Raw genomic sequence first — 22,910 nt, forward strand, 5'->3', positions numbered from 1 at the left:
TAAAATAAAATCCAAAACATAACTTTCATCAACGTCCAAAAAATTTCTTTTTTCTACAAAAAAAAAAAAAAAAACCTAATGTTAAAGACGCCAGAAAATGTCAAGGTAAAAAAGATTTTAACATATATATCTTTCGACTTTTCGTAATTTCTTCGACTAGTTAAAAAAAAAAAGAATTCTAAAAAGAATCGACGAAATAACTCTCATGTTCGTAAAAAATTACCCCCAGTAAAGTTTCCAGGATATAACCCGAAGGTTTAACGTTGCTCCGTATTTCTTAGGTGTTGTGCGATGGATCGATGGAAAATACTCTTCTCACAACTGCGATTAAATTTGATCGCAAGAACGGGAAGTTTTCAATGAGAAACCCGATCAAACTCCGTTAATACGAAGCCCAGAAAGAAAAGAAGGCGACAGTCTTAAGTTTCAGAAAATGCTTTAGACGTCGTCACTCCACTGGGGACATGATCCTCCTCTGCTCTAACAGAAGCGCTGTTTCCACGATAATTAAAATATTTGCCAGCTTACGATGGAATACTCGTTTACCGCAACAAAAATAAAATCTTAATACGTTAGCTTTCGTGTTAGGGTAAAATCTCGATGTTAAAGAGAAATTTATTATTGTGTTTGAGACGATGATCCGAAATTTTATCTAAATATCGACAATGTTCTCTGAAAGTTGATTAGATTTCGCATGAAACAAGCCAGTTTTAATGCTCTTTTCCTGCTACAGAAAGCCTTTAGAGTTTATTCTAATTCACCTACGATACATATGTGGGGGACTGTTCGCCGAACTATTAAATTGTATTCTAAGAATTTTCGCTGTTCCTACAATATGAATGATATTAAATGCGAAACTAATTTGATGTTCGGATTGAGCTACATTTACGAATTCTTAGAAGAGATTTAAATATGAGTTGTAGCTTAAGGTTTTAATGAAGAATTAGGGTTTGTGTTCTCTGTTGAAAGCTGAAATCTTCTCAGCTTCAATTTTATTCAGCTATTATTAATATACAGAGTATTCGTATTTCTATTCAAAAACATTCTCTGACGAAATATCTGCTAGTGATATTATTGTATACAGTTTAGAGTAATTTAATTCTTGGATTCAATTACATTCGCGAATTTTTTGAAGTGAATTATAGTTTAGCTATAAATTAAGATTTAATCGATGATTTTATTGTATTTGGGACTTTCATTTGAAATTTTATCACGGTTTAAGATATTCTTCACTTGTTAATTATATAATGATTTTCTAGGGAAATTTTTATGTTAATGTTATGAAATTTATTTCAAGCTCATATTACTGCATAACTCAATAGAAAATATTCTTTTAAATAGATTTAGCAAAATTTCAAGCAGGCTGCAATGTTCTTTGGCTGAAAATGAAACTCTATTTAGTTTATTTCATATCAAATGCAATGAATTTAAGAAAGAAAATTAAATAGTTATTGTTCAACCATCTATTAAAATATTTTCAGAGTTTATTCAAAGGAAATGATGCACTTGATTTTAATATTTAAATTGATTTAACTTTTGGTATTGCTTACTTAATGAATTCTTGTAAGTTCATTCAGTTGTAGCTATTATTTATTTAAGAATTCATTAATGTTTCATATATTTCAAGTGGATTAAGATATGTTTGTTTAATCCATGATATATATATTATTATAATAAAATATGCTTCAAAATTATTTCTTGTTAAGAATCTGTCGAAAATCGTACTGCTGGTGCTAACTATTATGTTAAAGAAAAAAATATTTATCAAAGTTTGAAATACATTATGAATTGTTCATAAGGAAGTGGTAAGTTACCATAAAAATATTTGCTTATAAAGCTAAACTATTTTATACTGTCAATCATTTACAAATTCTGATGGTAAATCCTGCTTGGACAAGCCAAATATAACCTAGCCCATGAGTAAATGAATCAAGAAAAGGAGTATATCACGGAGTTATGGAAAGTATAGCAAGTAGCTGAATAAGGTCTTGATTAAAGCGACCTTGGAGCATCTTGGCAGAAACCTGACTAAGTTCTAGTATTGGTGGTAGCCTTCCATGATGGACTTCAGGGGAAACTGGTGAACATTTGTGTTTAGATTGGAATAAAGTCTGGAAAATTTCTAATAGCCAGTCTTATCTCAGTGAACAAGAGTTGGTACAGCGATATCTATCATTTTTTGGAATAACGCTGGGTAAAAACGCAGCCAGAGAATGGATTGAATTCCTAGTCCTCTTCCTTTTACACGTTGTTTGCAGTTATACCATGTCTTAATCCGGTCGACCACTGATGGAGATGATAAACTCTTTGAAGCGAGTTGAATTTTAATTATAATCAAAAATGTATTAAAATTCTTAAATATCGTGCATTGTTCTAGTTAATTCATTCATATATGCCATTATCATAAAAATTTTATTTTAAAACAGTTAGACATATTAGCTGCATACATAATTTTCAAGAAGATTATCGTCAGGGAAAAATGAGTACATGTGCTGTACATGAAGAAAATGCTTCTAGTTGGAATGTGATAAAAACGGAAAAGGAAAATTTCTTAAGGTTTGCCCATCAATCATCTGTCAGATAATAAACACTTGCAGAAAATATTAAAAAAGAACTATATTTAATTTTTAAAGGAATCTAATTTATTGTTGAATTTTGGTATTAAATACTTTAGCTCAAGAATAAAATATTACAAGTGATTAATGTCTAGACGAAAAGCTGTAGAGAAAAAACTGTACAACTTTTCGTCTAGACTTTATTCCAATGAATCCATTTGCCAATGGTCGACGGAATTGTGAGCAAGGCGTAATTCTGGAAACATCTTTTTTGTTTGTTTGTTTGTAAATCCATCTATCTAAACTTTAATTTAAATAATTCCAACGTATAACCTAAAAATTGGTGGCATGATCGATTAAAACAAAGCTCTGAAAAATCTATTTTGGTCAATACAATTCTTGCTAAGGAACTGTAGCAAATTTCCATGAATCTGTTTATTTTTTTAAAAAATTTTAATTGAATTAATCAGTAAAAATAATATTTTTCAAGGAAATACTAAGCAATTAGATTAATGAAGGAGAGAACACGAGGCCAAATTTATTATTTCAGGATTTATTATTTTTATTTATGTTCTAGGCCTTCTGCAAAAGAAGAAATTTCAGGGAATTCATTTTTTTTTTAAATTTCTAATCCTAAAGAAAGAATGCATGGAATAAATTTATGATTTTTATCGAACTTATTCATCTGAATGAAGGGAGGAAATAGAAATTTTTATATTGCTTTAGTTTAATATATTAAGTTAATATTGCTCTTTTTTAATAGCTTGATGTTTTTTATTCTAATTACTTAAAAATCTGAAATGTAATTTATTAATTAAATAAGAATGTTTTCAAAAGTAAAGAAAAAATCATTTGCTCAGAATCTTTATTTTTTATTGTTATCCTGTCAAATGGACTTAATTAAGCACTTTCATATGAATATGTATAGAAAAACATTTTAAAAGCATTTGAAACAAATCTTAAATCTTAATATTTGCTTCCAAAATTATTTTTTCTGTGTAAATAGAGGATTTAAAAATTTAAGATGAAATATTGCCCTTAAATATATTTAATGCTAAAAATTAATAAAAAAGTATTCTTAAAAATAATTATGTTAATGGTAATTATTCTCCACAAATTCCACAGTTTTTATTAACTTTGTGATATTTATTACACTTTTAACTTTACTGAGTTATTTAAGGTAATAAAGCATTAAATTCATCTCTAAATACATTGACTAAAATCTAAAAGCGACACTCTTCAACGCTATAAAATGCCATGTTGTCCTTAACATTAATAAGCGATTAAAAAGAAAACTATCCGCAAAAAAAAAGAAGCATTATTACGCAGAAGTCGAATGGAATGTAAACACACAAATCTATTTAAATAATGTTAACTTTCCTGAAAAGAATTAACTGCATAGTCAATTACCAGGTAGTCAAATTCTATCATTAAGACTGAAATATTTATGGACCAAATAGAGGGTGGTATTTATAATGCAGTAATTAAAACCTTAATATAAACAATCTTTTATATTTAAAGTTCAATCACGTAATTAATGTCTGTTACTTAATCTACTCTGCATTAGTTACTGCGTTACGTTTAATTACTATATCGGAAGGAAAATGATTAGTCATTCATTTTATCCATACCAGCAATAAATAAAACAATTTTATGAGATTATTCAGTGCGGTAATTTCAATCGATCGGCATCTTTTGGTAATTCGGCTGAAGAGATAATATACCGCCGTATGTCATTATAATCAGTTAATATTATTTGTAGCAGTGTTTGCAATTGACAGCTTAGACTCGGTTTACTGTTACTTCAGATTATTCCGAGCATGTGTGCTTGATTAAACTTTAAATGTCAGGACCCTTTGTCGTAATTTATTGCCTACAGATGCATAAGTATTCCGATAATTTCGATGGAGAGTCATTGAATTATGCTTTAAAAAATTAATTGGAAAATCAAAATGAAAAAAAAGGGAATATGACGTCTAGCTAAATCCAATAAAAAGACCGTGTATTAAATAAAAAAAAGATTTCTTTTTGTTTTGTTTCGAATGAAATGATTTCTTTTTCTTCTGGATAGTTAGTAATCGAACTACGAGATATTAAAGTATTATTTTTTAATGTTTAAAAAGCACTTCAGTTTTATTTTAGAATTAACCGTTATCGATCGGGTTTTGTAAAAACGATAATTCATGTAAAAAAAGCAATGGCTCAACTATAAAGCTGTGTACAAAAGAAAAAAAAAAGGTCAACATCTCTCATATTATCAGCAATATTATATGGTCTCCAATAATGGTGTAGGGGTGTAGTTCCTTTTCAGTAACTAACAAAGAAGAGGGCTTTGATGTAGTTTAAATAAAGTGATAATGAAGGGATGATTGAAAAAATACATTATCTATCTATATAGATTCATTTTACGAAGAAGTTTGCAATGATTATTTCCTATCATGTTGTATTCATGCACCCTCTAGAAATACTGCTATTATTTTCACTTTTAGAAACTTACTTTATTGCCTTTTCGTAAACATAATTCATGCTTTTTCGCCAGAGACGCTTTTAAAAGGCGACTGAACAATAACACATTCTTCAACACTCGTTACAGATGTTTAACGTAATTCTTTTACGTTAAGCATCGATGTATTTGTAATTCTTTCCTTATCAACGAAAAGAGCTAAAAGTTGCATGGAGCGATGTCTGGGAACTGGAGATTTTTCGGGAGTATTAGTAATCCGTATTACCCAGAATAGAATTTAAGAAATCGTGTTTCATGAAAGGTTGAGTCTATATATCATAAACGGCACTTCATATTACGACATCCTTCTCTAAAAATATTGTTCAGCTCACAGTAGCTTAAAATTATGAGTTTCATTTCAAAATAAACCATACGAGGTTTTCAAATTGGATTTTGAGTTTATACAGGTCTTTTAATGTTGATATAATATGAATTTTGGAGAGGGGGCAAGGGACTCAGGTATGATTCTCATTATCTGAACATGGCTCAAAAATACGAGTTCCGTCCTAAAATTGCATTAAATGTGAATTAATTACACTTTACTAAACTAGACTGCATGGATCATGACTCGATTTGAGTTACTATGGACAAAACAGAGGTCGCAAGACCTTTTACATCTCCTTATTTCCTTTTTTCAATATTTTTTTCTATAAGCAATAAGAAATTTATTTTGACTAAAAATATTTCAATAAAGCTTGCCAAATAATTATCGTGATTGCAGCCCTTTTAGAATTGATGTTGCATTTTCTTATTTATTTATTTCCGATCCCGAGGTCTACGACGAGCAAGGAGGATTAGAAATGGTATCAAGAAAACCTTGTTTAACTGAAAAAGGGTTACAGTAGGAAAAATTTAAAAAGGCTTAATCCAACAATTTATATCAAAAACTACCCAATTAAATGAATCAGTTTCAGTGACTACTTAAAGATGATTCATTTAATTTAACTAATCACCTCTCATTTATGATCAGTTGAATCAGATAGCTTTGCATATAAGACAGTCTAAAATTATTTATTTGTTTCATTGATATAATATTATCGTATCTTTTTTCAAAGACATCTTGAAAACTACGTAATCGTATATTTAAATGCAATATAATGAATAAAACTAAATTTATTTACTCTCAACTTAGTTCCTGTAGGAAAGTAAAGATGTATTGTTATAAACTTTACTATCCTTACAAAAATAATTCATAGTGTGAAACAATATATTTCATTTAATAAATATGAATCTCAGTATCTCAAAAATATCTCTTATTGTTGTTATTGAACAAGATAAAATTTTAATCAGGTCGCTTAAATATATTTTAAAACACATTATAGATAATATTAAAACATGAAACTGTTCTAAATTATAGACTCGGATTAAAATAATAAGCTAGAGAAACTAATTTTCAAATGAAACTTTTATCTTTTTCTCTGTGAGACAGATTTTATTGCTCTCTTAAAATTCATCTCTTCATTTTTTTTAAATTTTGGTAACTTACAGATGATTATAATTTATTTTTACGACTCTAATATATTTAATTATGTTTTTATTCGATTTTAATTAGAATATCAAAACGCATTACTATGATTTTATTCGCTTTAATATGAATATAAAACTGCATGACCTCTGAAGGTCTAATCGTTTAAATTTTTATCCTTAGGCAATAATACTTTTTCTTTTAACATTGTATTCTTGTTCTTCATAAAGAAAATTTACAGCACTGTCACAATTTATTCAAAACAGAAAAGAGCGTTATAAATTTTTTCTATGAAATTTATATAGTTTTCTTGAAGTTAAACTTTAAGTTTGTAAGTATCAATTACTTGATAATGACTTTAGGTTGGAAGACTGTATGTAAGTAATAACCATTTAAATAGCAAAAATTTGCAATGAAATAAAAAATGGCATTTTTATAGCAAGCATTGTTACAAAATTTTCTAATTAATGAGCCATTGCATCAAGGAGTAATACTATAATTTAATTAATACTATAATTTAAATTGCATAAGATAAAGTGATTCTGTAAGTATCGCTAGACAGTTTGGCAATTTTTCAAAAAATAATTATTTAAAAAAATAATATTTTGAAAGAAATTTGGCATAAAAGTTACTTATTTTTCAAAATCATCATTGACTCATGACTTCACCAGAAAATAAAAGAAATGTATTCTTTTATTCCCCATTTTAAAAAGCTTGCAATTAAGATAAGAAGGTCTACGTTATGATTATTACTTTGAAGATAATTGCTTTGGTTTTGAAATTCATTCTTATTTAGTTTAAAAACCCAATAAAAAAAAGTTAATATTTTTTTTTAATCATAATTGCGTCAGGAAGTGAAAAAAATATTTATTCAGCATTCTTTTTATTTAAAAAAATACCAATATGGAGAAATTTTTTTATCACATATCACTTATTTTGATTGACTTGAATTCCCTTCTATTATATCATCTGAAATTTGAAAAAGTGTTTTTTTTTTTATTTCAGTGCTAATTTTTCCCTCAATACTGAGGAATTTAAAGCATATATTCTTAATGCGCTTCTCAAGTAACGAAAGCATTATTTTTGTTCATTGTTTTTAGGATCAAAATATTCCTTTCAAGTGATTGGAAGCACCTTGTAATCTACAACTGAAATTAAACTTATCTTCATTTCACTTTATCACAAAAAAATACTTTTCGTAACGAAAATCTAGATTCTTTACATCGTTTGTCGGTAGGCAATAAAAATCTTGAAATTTGTATCTATATCCTGTTGCTTGGATGTTTTGGACTTAAATAGACTATCAAGCAATGAAAAATAAAAATTATGTTTTCTTTTAACATACTTTAAATGATTAGATGTCCTAGATTAGTGCAGAAATTTGATTCTCTGCCTTGGATTGAAAAGGTGTCCTACGTTTGACCAGTTGTTGAATAAAATGTCCCGGAAGGTTCAAATTTATGTTACCATCAAATGGTTTCAATTAAAAAATTAAATAAGAAGTAAAATTCTATACAACGATTCCAGGAACGCAATAAAAAATTTGAAATTGAAATCTATTCTGGCGTGTTTAGTTGAGCCATAAAACAATTTCGAAATAAATTATACTTTCTTTTGATATATATATTTAGAGTGACTAGAAATCTTGGACTAATCCCAAATTTCTATTCTATCTCGGATAGAAAAAATATCCTGGAGTTGTCAAAATTTCTTTTATCATTATTCTAAGAAGACTTTTATCCTAATATTTTAAAAGAGCAATTCTTATATATTTTTCGTGTATTTCTGTAATATATTTCATGTATCTCTGAAACGGGCCAAACGATTTGGATCAAATTTTATAATTAGAGAAGTTGCTTTTTAAGTTATCTATATAAGTGTATTTCCTGAAAAAACGAGATTTTACACATACTCACACACACAATTTTTTTTGTAACTATTAGAATAAGTAGATGTAACTTATACTTCAAAGTGTGGGCAATACCGTATTGTGGTCAGAACAGCACGAATGAATGTGTAATCCAGGTTCGAGTCGAGGCTTTTGATTTATATTTTTACTTGTGTATTTATATTTAATAATTTTGCTTTTTAAGTTTATTTATATAGGTGTATTTATTCAAAAAACACGATTTTACACACAAACACGAAACAACAACATTTTTTTGTAACTAACTATTGGAGCATTTTTCCACTATTCGCATGCTGACAATGTCATATAGCGCCACATTGGACCCGATTTAACCATAGTAAAACTGATTAGTTTATTTTAGTTGTATTAACGTCCCGTTTGAAGTAATACTAGGGCTATTTTGGGACGGACCTCGCAATTTTGAACCGTGGTCAGATGACGAGGACGACACCTGAGCTGGCACCCTCCTCTCCACACCACACCAGCGGGAGGACGTTTGGCTAGGAGGGATTTAACGTGAAACAGACCCCCTTACACGACGGTTCTTCGGTGGAATGGTGTCTCGAACCTGGAATCCTCCTGTTCCGAAGCCGAGACCTTACCAACAGGCCACCGCGGCCGCTAGCAAAACTGCGTGTAAGTTCAAAAATATAAGTAATGATAGATAAACTGTAAAATGTAATATAGCAGATTGTTTCAAATAACATGCCAAACTAAGTTCATTCATGATCTTGTTTTTTTATTGCTCTATGCTTTTGTTTTTGATATTTTCTCAACAAACAACTATATTGCTGTTTCTGATTTTATTAATTGAATTACGACTTCTCATGCAGTAAAATTTCCCATTACTTGAATACAGTAAACATACCTACGCCACTGTATTCTAATAATAAGATTCTGGTCTAACATGGCACAAAAATTGCTATATCGCAGCAGCAACACAATATTCTGGCAGCAATGTTTTCATATAACCCGGTTTAATGAAATCATAAATTCCTCATCCTCATCATCATTCCTTCTAAGTACCCATATCCTCAAAATAATGAGTTCCTCAAATTGTTATAATACAGCAACAAAATGCCGTTCTGACAACAAGGTTTTCACATAGACCGATTTAACAATAAAATAAATTCTTTACATAACACGGATGTTTACGTCACACTGATTCCATTGCGCCAAATATGTTGATTTCAATAAGCGTGGAATGAAATAGTTGCATTGTAAAAGCTCTTAATGAATTCTCTAATTTACACGAAATGTTAATGAAACGCCAGTTCATTCTGTCAACAATATAGAAGAGATGTTAGCTAGAAAGAAAAATAATATTCTCTAGTTAGAAATTCTGATATTAATTCCCATTTTCTTGAAATAAATTTCATTGTTTTTTTTCCTTCTAAAGTGCCTATTAATATCGGTGCATTTTGTATTGAGCGGATGCTCTTCAGTAGAAATCATCATTTCGACTAGAATACAAAATGCAAAACCATTTTAATGCAAAATATTAACTTTCCGAAAAATACTTAAAAGTCGCTTTTAGAAATAAAATTGTTTTGAAGTTTATTTTTAACACTCTCGAAAAAGTAATTCTTTGCTTAATTATTTACCTAATACAAGGACTTGTTTATTGTTCCGAAAATAAATAAATATACTTGTTTTAACTTAAATTTCATGGAAAAATTAATCTAAATCTTCGTATCATTCTGTAGGCATTTTTAACAATCAAAATTTAAAAAAAAAATACTTTAATAAAATATCAAAATGTTTCACCTTCTTGACTGATGCCTGAGATGAGATAAAGTCTGAAGTCCCCATATAATGCAAACAAATAATCAATTAGCCATGAATAAATCTTTCTTTCTCCTTCTCCTTTTTATTTATGTCACTAAAACTCTAGTTTCTAAGGTCGAATCAGTTGATAATTTACTTTCAGAAAATTCGAGAATTTGTTTTGAAATACTGATAAAACAGACATATTCTCAAAACTTGTTTTGACGTCAGTAAGCATATATAAATCATATTAGCATTTTTTTATACTAAGCAGCTTTCGGGAGCTCGAAAATACAAAAGAAAGTGAGAGCCGGTTTTATTTTGAATAAAATTCAATGTTGTTTTTCTGTATCTGCAAACATAATAATACCTTCTTTATGCAGTAAGATATTCATAAATAATATTTAATTCATACTAATCAACTCTACAATAAAAGATATATATTTTAAAATTGATTGCTTAAACTAATCCGTATATAAATCAAAACGAAATGTGTAATCTAGTATATCTGAAATGTAATCAAATACAAATGTATACATCATATTCAATTCAAATTAATGTACAAAGTTTGCGTTACAAAATAATTTTTTAGTCTTACTTTGTTTAATCCTATACAGCATATCATATTTAAAAATAATTAAAAAAAACTTTAAAAATTGCATTATGACGTTTATTTTTCTGAAATAAAATAGAATCTCTTCTTAAGTTTAAATAATTAAAATTAAGAAAATGAGAATTGCTACAAAATAGATTCATAATTCCTTAGCAAAAAATAATGCAATGAATTTATTCCTTCATTAAACAAAACAACTTAATAAAATCCAGTCGACATTATTTAGCAGAAGCTTGACTTTCTAATAAAAGAATTAAGAAGAAAAAAAATTAAATAAATAAACAGCAATCAAAAGTTTGTAGCATACAAATAAATCTATAGTGATATTTAATGAATGTTTGGGTCACTAACGAAATAAATATCTTTTATACCCTATTCAGCGAGAGAAGCAATTTTTATTAATATTCCTAATTAACTGCTGCGACTTTGCTTTTTTTAAGGACACTTAACTTTTGAAGAAAATTTTGCCTTTTTTTAAATGATCTCATGTATTTGATGTCAAATTTTAGAATTAGAATCGTAAGAAGTAATTGAATAAGGACCCTGGAAGTTGAAAAATAAAATAAAATAAAAATACAGTTTTACGATGAAAGCTTATGGTTTTCGCTCTGCTCTGATATTAATGGGATCGTTAGAGTGATTAGGGTGCACTTTCAAATTAAAACGAGCTTAGCTTTTTTTTGAAAGTTTCTTTTTGCCTTTTTTTTTTCTTAACAAGACAATTTTTTAAAGTGATCTTTTAAAAAAGGTAAATGTTGTTAAGGTACTTACTACTTAAAAACTTTATATTATTACAACGCAAGAAATTTTTTTTTAATAAATTATATGGCGTTGGAAGAAAAAAAATATTCAGTGTTTATTAGAAATAATGACTTGTTGCAATGAAGATATCGTGTTATAAGCTTCTTAATTATTATATATAATGCAAATTAAAGCTGTGAAAGTTAAAATAAGAAGTATAAAAAGTTAAAAAGGAAAGAAGAATTTAACTTTTTTTATCCGGTCTCAGTAAGAGCTTTTAAAAAAAATAAAAGAATTCAGTTTTTTTTCCATCAGGGCTTACGAAAGGCCTCTGAAAAAGTAGAAGAATTTCATGGTTTTTTTTTTCCACTTTTCGTTTATTAAAAGCTCCATATAATTGGACACTCGGAGAATTGCATACATATCATAATTAGTGAAACAAGTTCACTTATGTTTCGCCGTGAATAAGTCAATGCAGTGAAATTATAAAAACATAAATAAATTAATTAGAATATTTGGACCATAATGAACTGACAGTTTTAATGCTTTAATATCCGAGTATGATTGGTTTAAAGCCAGGTTTCCTCAAATCTGCATAATAGAAGAGGAACTTGAGCTAGAATGAGATATTTCCGTGTTCTTATGATATGGTAATTTTCAGGCATACATTGGTCGCCATTTCTATAAAATATTATATCGAATCAAACATATAGTGCATGGCCATAAGAAAATAAGGTCGCAAAATTAATGCTTCATTGAATTGCATTAGTGGATTTTTTCGGGTTGCTTGGAAAATCAGCATAGATTGATTATCTATTTCTGAATCTTACAGTTATAATACCAAAGCATAGGTTTATAAATTCATCTTGAAATTTTAGTTTAGAATATGCTTTTATGAAAACTTTTTTATTGTAAAAATAGTCAAATAGTCAAAATTGTTTAAAACAGTCAAAATGTTTTCCAGAAAAGAACCTACCGAATTAACCATTACTATTTTAAGATTTGTCAATCAATAAAACTATAAAAAAAAATATGATTTTTTTTTTTGCTTCAGAGTACTAAATTTAATTAATAGTACCGACATATAGACATAAAACGATACCGTAATAATTTTTTATTGTGTCTTCGGTATTCTTTGTGAAGTAATAATGATTATCTTTATTCTAATTACTCATTATTGTGTTAATGGTTAAGAACATTACTCATTAATGATTAATTGCATTGACTTGGAAATATGGATTTCCACTTCTTTAGCTTAACGGCGTCTAGATTATTCAAAACAAAATAATTTCCATTTGTCAGCTATGAGCTATTTAAATGGAGTTGGTGACTTAGATCAGATTTTCAGTGCTTCGATTTAGTGACGTCCGGATGATCGGTGTTGTTTTATACTTTCATGGAAACTCAAAATCCTAAAATAATCCTTATAATAAAAAATAAAAAAAACTTTTAAAGAAAAATCGAACGTGAGAAACACTAAGATGCATGATTAAGTCCAATTTTTACATTCTCGTAAATGGAGCATATAAATAGAAATTATTGAAAATTTCAAAATTCATTTTTTGACGAATTTTTACTTTTTAGACTTAAATGAGTCCGAAAAGCACATTTTTGGAATTATATCTCTCTGTCAGTCCAGCTGTCTACCTGTGTAAACGATAACTAAAAAAGGCTTTGAGATAGGCGAATGAAATTTGATATATATACTTAACAATATATCTGTAGATTTCTGTCAAATTTTGAACGAAATCTATTCAGAGTAGACTGTCTGTCCGGCTTCCCGAATACAAGTAAGCACGGTAACTACAAAATATATAGAGCTAGATAAATGAAATTTTTACACAAGTTTAGCATTTAATATGTAGATTCTTAACAAATTTTGATACATATCCACTTAATAGATGACCATATGTCGGTTTTCCGCATGCATGTAAACACAATGATTTAAATGAACAAAATTTAGTATGTTATCTTGTAGCTACAATTGTAGTTCTATGTCCAATTTTGGTTTCAATCGGCCAGGTAAAACGTGTCCATAATAGAAATTCGATTTTCATGTATTTGTGCATTAACCGCATATCAATGATTAATCAATGATAACAATGATCAATATCGATAAAATTCACGCTATAGATTCAGTAAAAATGCTAGATTCATGCCAAAGATAAAATATTTCGCGCATAATATTTTCCATTGACATACAAGGCATTTGCAACCTTGCCCAAGGTCTGAAATTTTATACGGCAAGAGGAGGATAATATTATTTTATGAGTATGCAAGAAAGTATGAGTATGCGAGAAAGTATGAGTATGCTTTATTTTATGAGTACGCGAGAAAATATGAGTATGCTTTATTTTATGAGTATGCGAGAAAGTATGAGTATGCTTTATTTTATGAGTACGCGAGAAAATATGAGTATGCTTTATTTTATGAGTATGCGAGAAAGTATGAGTATGCTTTATTTATGAGTTTGCGAGAAAGTATGAGTATGCTTTATTTATGAGTTTGCGAGAAAGTATGAGTATGCTTTATTTATGAGTTTGCGAGAAAGTATGAGTATGCTTTATTTATGAGTTTGCGAGAAAGTATGAGTATGCTTTATTTATGAGTTTGCGAGAAAGTATGAGTACGCTTTATTTTATGAGTATGCGAGAAAGTATGAGTATGCTTTATTTATGAGTTTGCGAGAAAGTATGAGTATGCTTTATTTATGAGTTTGCGAGAAAGTATGAGTACGCTTTATTTTATGAGTATGCAAGAAAGTATGAGTATACTTTATTTTATGAGTATGCTTTATTTATGAGTTTGCGAGAAAGTATGAGTATGCTTTATTTATGAGTTTGCGAGGAAGTATGAGTACGCTTTATTTTATGAGTATGCGAGAAAGTATGAGTATGCTTTATTTATGAGTATGCGAGAAAGTTTTTGGGAGTCCATTCCCGTTGGTTTATATTCGGGATATCAGAGCATTAATAGCATATATAAAGATAATACAATCAATGCGGCTACTTGACAGTTTTAGAATAAGTTCATAAGGTAGGATTCAATTTTTTTAGAAACGTGATTTAATAAATGGAAAAGAAACTTAGAAGATGTTACAAATACTTCGAGCTGACTTGGCCAATAACTTTATATTCTTGCTTATCTTCCTAAGTGATTGTTCTTTTCTTGATGTTTTCATTTTTTATGTACTTATTAAATTAAATAAATGCAATATATTGTACCTCGTAGAAATTTGAATGTTCCTCAACAACAAGTAATAAATCTTGTCAAAATATTTTTGGCTTTTGCATGAATTACAAAAGATTTTCTAAACCTACTTTTAAAGAGCACTTCTTTTTACTTAAAGATTCATTCTGTCCAATCTCACTTTTTTGATACAATGATCTCAAGGTTTTCATCCCTTTGAATTTTTTAATGGCATTTTGAATTTTTTTATTGTTAATTTTTTAAAAATTTACATTCAAATTATTTCATAAATTATTTTTTAAGGTTATTTCCTAACTATTTTATTTAAAATTTAATAATCAAGTTTTCTTTATCAAAATAATGAAATTATATTCTTTATCATTGTTATTTTTTAATCAATTGAAATAAAATTAAAGTGAAATGGATTTATTAAAAAAATTAGAAAGTTGTCGAAAAACAATCGTTGGCTATATATTCCTGAAAGTAGGATGCTCTGGAAAATTTTTAATTCAGAAGTGAAAAGATAAAAACCTTTCAAAAACTTTAAGATGATAGATAGCAGTAATAACCACATGGTTTTCATTTTTTTCAAAACTACCGCATTCTTACAAATTTTAGTTTGGCCGTATCATCTACAGGTTACATACATTTTTTAAAAGAAAAAATAAATTTGGAAACACCATTTTAACGGTTAAAGTTTCAAAGCAAAATCTACTTGAGAAAAAGAAATATGCCAATATTTATTTGCTTTTGCTTAAAAAATCTTTACAAAAATAGCCTTGTCGGGGAACTTGTTTTGATAACCTGCGGAAAACCTAGAACCGTGATCGATGCTGTTTCTCACTTAAAACCCGGGACGAAGATGCATCGATCGTTTGAAACCCTGGCCCTCTTGAATAACAATAAGACATATTTTATTCATCCTTTCCTGCCTCTGCATTTCGGCGATATCCATAAAGACTAAGTACTTTTCTTCAAAAATCTCAGTCCAAAAATGTCGATAATCAATATAAATTTTTTTTTCTTATTTTTTTAAATCATCGTTTCAAAATCATTCGAAAATGACACTAAAAGCCTAGAAAAACATCCAAATTCAGCTGGAAGTTCTTGCTCCCCTCTGCCCATACTCAGACGAAAAACTGAATAAACTTTAAGGTGATGGTAAGCTAAATTTGGTGTATTTCTCTTCTTTTTTGAAACGATTGCAGTCTTTCTTTCCGCGAAAAGCTTTTATTTCGGCTTGCACTTAAATCCAAAAGGGAGCTCTAGCGATTTTGTATCGATGCTGTGGCACGCCCAAAGATTTACTACCTATTTCCACGCATTTATTCTTGAATTACTACATATTTCACAATTCACTACATTCTCTGACAATGCCATTTAGTTTATCGATAAGTGCTTTTCGGCATCGCTAGGATTCTCCTCTTCTGTTGTTTGAATGAACTAATGGATCTTTCTTATTCTAAATAAGATGCATACACAAAAAAATGATAAAAGGGTTCTTTATCCCTCTGAAAGAAATTCAGCTTTAGTAGTGTTTTATAAAAGCGTTAAACGCTTTCTCTATGCAAATTGGAGCGTAATCTATTATATTGAGAGAGTAACATGATAAAATGCTTTACTTTAGATATGAAGACTTTAATACGTTAAAGAGATGTAAATTTTGAAAGATGTTTAACTAAAAAGAGATTTATTTATCGTAATGATATTATCGTATTTACGTTAAAACATTTGAACGCCGTCGAATGAATGGGACATTGGAAATAAATAATTATTGTTTACTTTGCTATATGTTAATAAATAAGTAATTTTGTTCGGAGTTGTGCCGAAAAATAAACATTACATTTAACATTTTTTAACAACTAAGAGCCAAGAAAAATAAATAACAAATCCTATATAAATAAAACAGTTAGAATTCTTCATAAGGAATGGATGCTTGTAGATATGTTTTATGGGTTTCTATTGCTTACTTTGCTTTATGTTAATGAGTAATTAGAATGAATTCAAATTTTAATTGCAAATATCAAAATAAATTTAGCCCCTAGATTTCTCTGGAAATACTGAGCTGAATAAAATAATGAATATTCATGTGAATTTAATAAAGTTAATGAATATACCTCTATTAAATGTTAATAGTATTATTTAAAATATAGTTACACATAAGATTCAGTTGTAACTTAGACGCAAAGGTAAACAATATTTTCCCTTAATTAAACTGAGCATTCTTCGTGGAGATAGATTATTTAGATGTCATAATAGTATCAATTTTACAAAAAAAAAAAAAAAAAAAAAAAAAAAAAAAACCCGAAGCTTTTAGAGCATTTATTTTAGAGAAATGCAGTCATTACTAATTCATAGATAAACCATTCTGCGCGAGCTTATCTTTAATTATACATTTATTTAATACCAATTTTATCCTTGTGTATCCGATTATTTATTTATTCATAAGCTATTTTCAAATCATAAATATTTTTTTTTGTCCGAAAGAGAGTTAGAAGAAATTACTTCGCGTCTCCATTCATCAGAGTGTTTTTGTATGCTTTTTTCCCCACATAATTTTGATTCGCCTTAATTTCTTGCGTGTTACTGAATTATAAATTTTATATCGCTTTCGTTTTTTTTTAGTATTAAAAAACAAATAAGAAAAGGCAATCTGCCTAAGAACTGATGATGTAAAGCTTCCTAATTATACGATAGTGAATATTTGAAGACTTTATTTAAGTTCCAAGTTTTTAAGTTGAATAATTAAAGGCTAGTAAAACAAGTGGGAGTGGTGGTCTCTCCAAAATTTTCTCGCATACTCTCTAAAAAAAGGTGCTGTACTAGAGAACGCCTTGAAAGGCATTGACATACAATAGTTAACGAAATATTAACCTTTGGCGCGAAATTAGCCTTTTTACTGAATCTGTCATGTCTCCTTGGTGCGTTATTTGGCGTTTAAGCCCTGACATACAGTTAATAACATCCGAAAATCGAATCTGTATTTTAGATGCTTTTTTTTCCAATCGATTGAAACAAAAATGTATTAAAAAATCCAGAATTGTTGTCACAAAATCCCATGCCAATTTTAATATATTTTACTCATTGCGTTTTTGAGTTGTCACGTTCATATGTATATGAAAGTAAAGACCGACACCCCCTCGTTGAATTTGGCTCAAAATTTGATAGGCGTCAATACAATAGATGTTAAATGTGTGTAACGAATTTTATCAATGTAACTCTCTTCGTTTTGCAGTTATCATATTAACATATAATCGAACAATCGGAGAGATAGAATTCCTCAGAACGGATAATGCTCAAAATTTGATAGAAATCTATAAGTTTGGTTTAAAGACAGTATACTAAATGTCATCCGTCTAGATCTAAGTGTTTTTGAGTTATCTTTGTCTCAGATTCCCATCGATAAATGAATTCTGGATTGTAAGATCACGTGCAATCAAAAGCAATGCAAGGTCTCCTTTTGGGCACTTTCATGGTATTTTCCACAGAAATTACGTTGTATTTGTTCAAAGGAATGTGCTTCATGAGATTTTAGACACATTTCACTTTTAGAGTGTTGTTATAACTTCCCACTTTTGAAAGAACACAGAAGAATCTTGAGAAATCGTTGATTATATTTCACTCAATGTAGACTTAAAACTACTAAGGCTATCTTTCGACAAATGTAGAATACAATACTACTCATACGCTATCGAACTAGTACATTGCAATTAATATTTTTCAAATGATTCAATTAGGAAATTGACCAACTTATTTATGTCTAGTCTGTAGTAAATAGTCATAAAGGTATTTCAATCTCTGAGAAATTTTGGATGTCTTTTTTTATCTAATTTTCAAATTAATGAATTGAATGTAGATGAATTATGCCATTTCCCTCAGAAAAGGCTAAGATTATTATGCTATCGAAATCAAATACATTTAGGGCATGTGCGTAACTCGTAATTGCAGGCATTTATTACTTCCCATCGCGGTTAAGAGATGTTATGTTGCTGGATAACGAGCTCCATCCAATCAACTTATTGCCCTGATCTAGTCCCATTTGAATTTCAAATTCCAGCAATGATAAAGGCACTAAAGTCTGTAATCTACATTTGTACGTATACATGTACAATGTTGTAAAAACAATGCCAAAACTGCCTAGTTTTCACAGGCTATTTTTTAAAAGGAAAAAGCCAAACTAATCCGTTTTATCTGCATTTATTCTTCTATAATATATTGGGCTGCGGAACTATGAGAATGGTGCTATATGAACTGAATCTGAATCCCATTGTAAAATTATGTTTGTCATTTCAAGAATGGAGCTATATGAACCGAATCTGAATCCCATTGTAAAATTATGTTTGTTATTTCATTCTTTCTTTATATATTTACATTTTTACATATATTTTCTTCAAATATTTTGAATCTTCCGAAATGGGAAGGAATGTCTTCGCATAGTATCCGATATGTTTAAATGTAATATAAGTATATAATGTATTAAATTATACACAAAAATTGAAACTTGTTCCGAACAAATATTATTAAAAATAATAAATATATTTTGTAAGACACGGTTTAATTTCTGAGCTAAAGTTTCTTCAGTGTTCAAACAAAAACGGTGACAACATTATATCGTAGATTTCAATTTCCATCATGGAATTTATTATAAAATGCAAAAATTAATATCTTTCAAAAGAACTTCATCTTTTTAATAATTTTATTATCAAGAATATACTATTTTTTTATAAGTTAAAGTTTACGACCAACTTATAATGTTTGATTTGTTTATTACAGACTACTTTGCTATCATTTAACTATTCTATCAAATACAAAAATATCGAGTTATAACAATAGATGTTATGTTTGCGAAGTAGCAAAAATCGCGAAATATAAAAAAAAAGTTTGTAATGACTAAAATAACATACGAAATAAACAGTTTTATCTTATAACTTTAAAGAGTAAATATTGCATATTTTTGTACTTGTACCGTGAAAGGCCATCATCTCTACCAGATCTGAAGGACAACATCCGACGCCATATTCTTAATATTCCAGCTGACTCACTCCGGTCATTTATAGAAAATATGGTTCTCCGATTAGAGCATATTGTTGAAAAGGAAGGAAAATGTATTGAGCAATTTTAATTTTACTTTATTTAACAATTATAAACCATATTAAATGGTTTTATGTTTATTACAACGCCACTTAACGGTGAAATTTTGTACTATTTTTTTATTTAATAAATGTAAAGCGCATCATCTGAATAATCTGTATTTCAAATTTCATATTATTTGGACCAATAGAACGCATTTTACAGCCCTCTGAAGTGGGTAACTTATTTCTTGCTAACCCTAAATTTCGGAAACGGCCCTAACGATTTGGATCAAATTTTATATTTAGATAAAGTTTTGTTTTTTAAGTTTATCTAAATAGATGTCTTTCCTGAAAAAAATGCGATTTTACACACCATAAAAACATTTTTTTAATAACTATTAGAGCCTTTTTCCATCTGCCCTCATCCTGATAATGTCATATAGCGCCATCTGGGATCCTATTTCACCATGTTAAAACTGAGTGTAAGTTCAAAAATATAGGTAAAGATAGATAAACCGTAAAATGAATGCTGTAATATAGCAGATTAATGCATTCATGAATGTACTAATGCATTCATAATAATAATGCATTCATGAATGTACTAATGCATTCATAATAATAATGCATTCATGAATGTACTAATGCATTCATAATAATAATGCATTCATGAATTATTTGAATGACCAGTTCGTATGTCGATAAGACTGAAAAATATTCATATTTAATTAGTATGTGATGCGTATCTAAATATGTTTGCCAAAAAAAAAAAAAAAAAAAAAAAAAAACAAATTCCAAGCGAAGCTTAGTTTTTCAGTTATACATGTTATATTTTAGAAGTTTGTGTCCCATTACAGGATAAAAACAATTCCCGACCCCATTTACTATGGATATCCTATCTTAACGCTATACAAGAATTTCAAAACTAAAGAGGGATTATAAAGAAGAAAATAACATGTATTATCCCAAAGGTATTTACTTTTCATCAAGAGTAACTTAGAGACAAACAAGTATCACGTTCGAATCTACAAGGTTTATATATATAAGAAAACACCTTACGATTAAATTGTACCGAAATAGAAACCTTGATGGAACAAAAGAAAGACCCCCCCCCCAAAAAAAAAAAGAGTCCGTATTGCGATCGGATCTTACCATCTTAAAACTAGAATCACGTTTCAGAGTTTAGAATCTCCGAAAGAAGGTAGAGAATAATTTCTTGGGTTTGTTTTGTTCGAAAAAGGCTTAAGCATTCGACGCACATTCGACAGAACTTCATCTCCCTCCCTAGACCCCTCTTACACCATCACCCTTACCACCCGTCACAGCTGATGTCGAATTCTCTTTAACAGAAAATCGAAAATACAGACCAGTTATAAAGCTCTCAATGTTCACGGCCTTTCCGAGCTAAGGGTTGAGCTGAAAAAGGGGGGGGGGAAGTAGCGTTCTTTTCTTCGTTTTGAGTTGGATTTTTCTTTCTATTTCTTCACACACCCTCTGGAGCTTTATCTTACTCGATGAAAAAGTAAAGGTAAGGAGGTGTCGATACATTTCCTTCCGTAAGAAACGTTTCATTCGCGATTTTTCACCAAAGTTGTTGTTTTTTGGCCACTCCCCAAACAGATATGAAGAGAAACATTACGTATCGGTAATTCTGCTAGCCAGCTCATTTCAGTGTTCGTGTTCGCGTGCAAGAGATGTTTACTTTTTAATAGAAATGAGATGCTTCATACTTGCGTGTCTTCAGGTCTTTCACAACAATGCAAGAATATATATTGATGGTGCCATAACGACAAGAATTAGTGAGTGAAAAGATATGAGTTTCAACATTTTTTTTTTCTCCTTTTCATTCTGATATGAAATTGAACATTCCAGAAGAAATTATTATTCCAATTTAAATATCAGGGAAATTTCACAGAGTCTTAAATAATTTAGCACATTAATGTGATACAGAAAAATGTTAATTACTGCAATTAATACTGCATTAATATGATTGATACGAGCATGCATACATATTTTAGATAATTTCAATACTGAAAGATTTTTTAATTTATGAAAAATTAATTTATACTTCTCTGAATCATTTTATAAAGCTAATTATTTTGATTAAATAACTTAAGAGTTTAGCTTGTTTATTTACGGAGGAGAATAAATTCTGTGGATTATATTTTTACTCGAAGACGTGTTCGTCTATACGGGCTATTATCCTGTTAACAATATCTTTATTGTAACAGTCACAGATTAATTAAAGGAAGTTATAGTCTTCTTTAGTTTTTCTAAATACATGTTTAATAAAACCGATGGTTGTCTTTTCCTTATTTCTAGAAAAATCTGTTTATTCTTATTTCAATACATTAGAATTTACTCAATAAGAAAATAAAAAATAAACTGAACACTTCCTCGTATTTCCTTCTCATATATTCACCAGAATTCTTCTTTGACCATTTCCATTCACATGTGCCAAGATGCATAAATTCCTGGAAATTTTTCTGATCAATTGCAATAAATATGTCTTTTCGAATAACGATAAAGACTATTTCATTAAGTTGAGATGCTAGCCACATTCAGAACTTCCATAACAAATCTGGAAGGAAACTATACAGAAAAATACACCAAGATAGAATTCTTACACGAATTAACACATAACAATGAGATGACAAATTGGAATATTCTTTGAACTATAGATAAAAAAATTAGGGAATAAATTAAAATTTTTATGATAACTTTAGTAGTGTGTGGACACTCTTTTCTCACGAATCAGTTTAGTGTTGAAATTGATCTTCCATCTAAAATTTAATGTCATGAAATGATTTAATTAATTAAAAGCAATTCGCAATCCAGGGTAAGGATACCAGTTTCAGATATTCTTACCCTATATTTGGAGCAATTTAATTAGAAAACGCTTGTGCTTCTATACTTTTACAGCTAACTAACCTGAGTAAGGGATGTAGTATCAAAATCTGTTGTTGCTTTTTGTTCTCAATCTGTTGCAAGTAAAGATCGCAAATGAAAGTTAAACAATTTATATATATATATATATATATATATATATATATATATATATATATATATATATATATATATATATATATATATATATAT

This window comes from Argiope bruennichi, chromosome X1 (genome assembly GCF_947563725.1).
Source record: "Argiope bruennichi chromosome X1, qqArgBrue1.1, whole genome shotgun sequence".
Classification (NCBI taxonomy): Eukaryota; Metazoa; Arthropoda; class Arachnida; order Araneae; family Araneidae; genus Argiope; species Argiope bruennichi.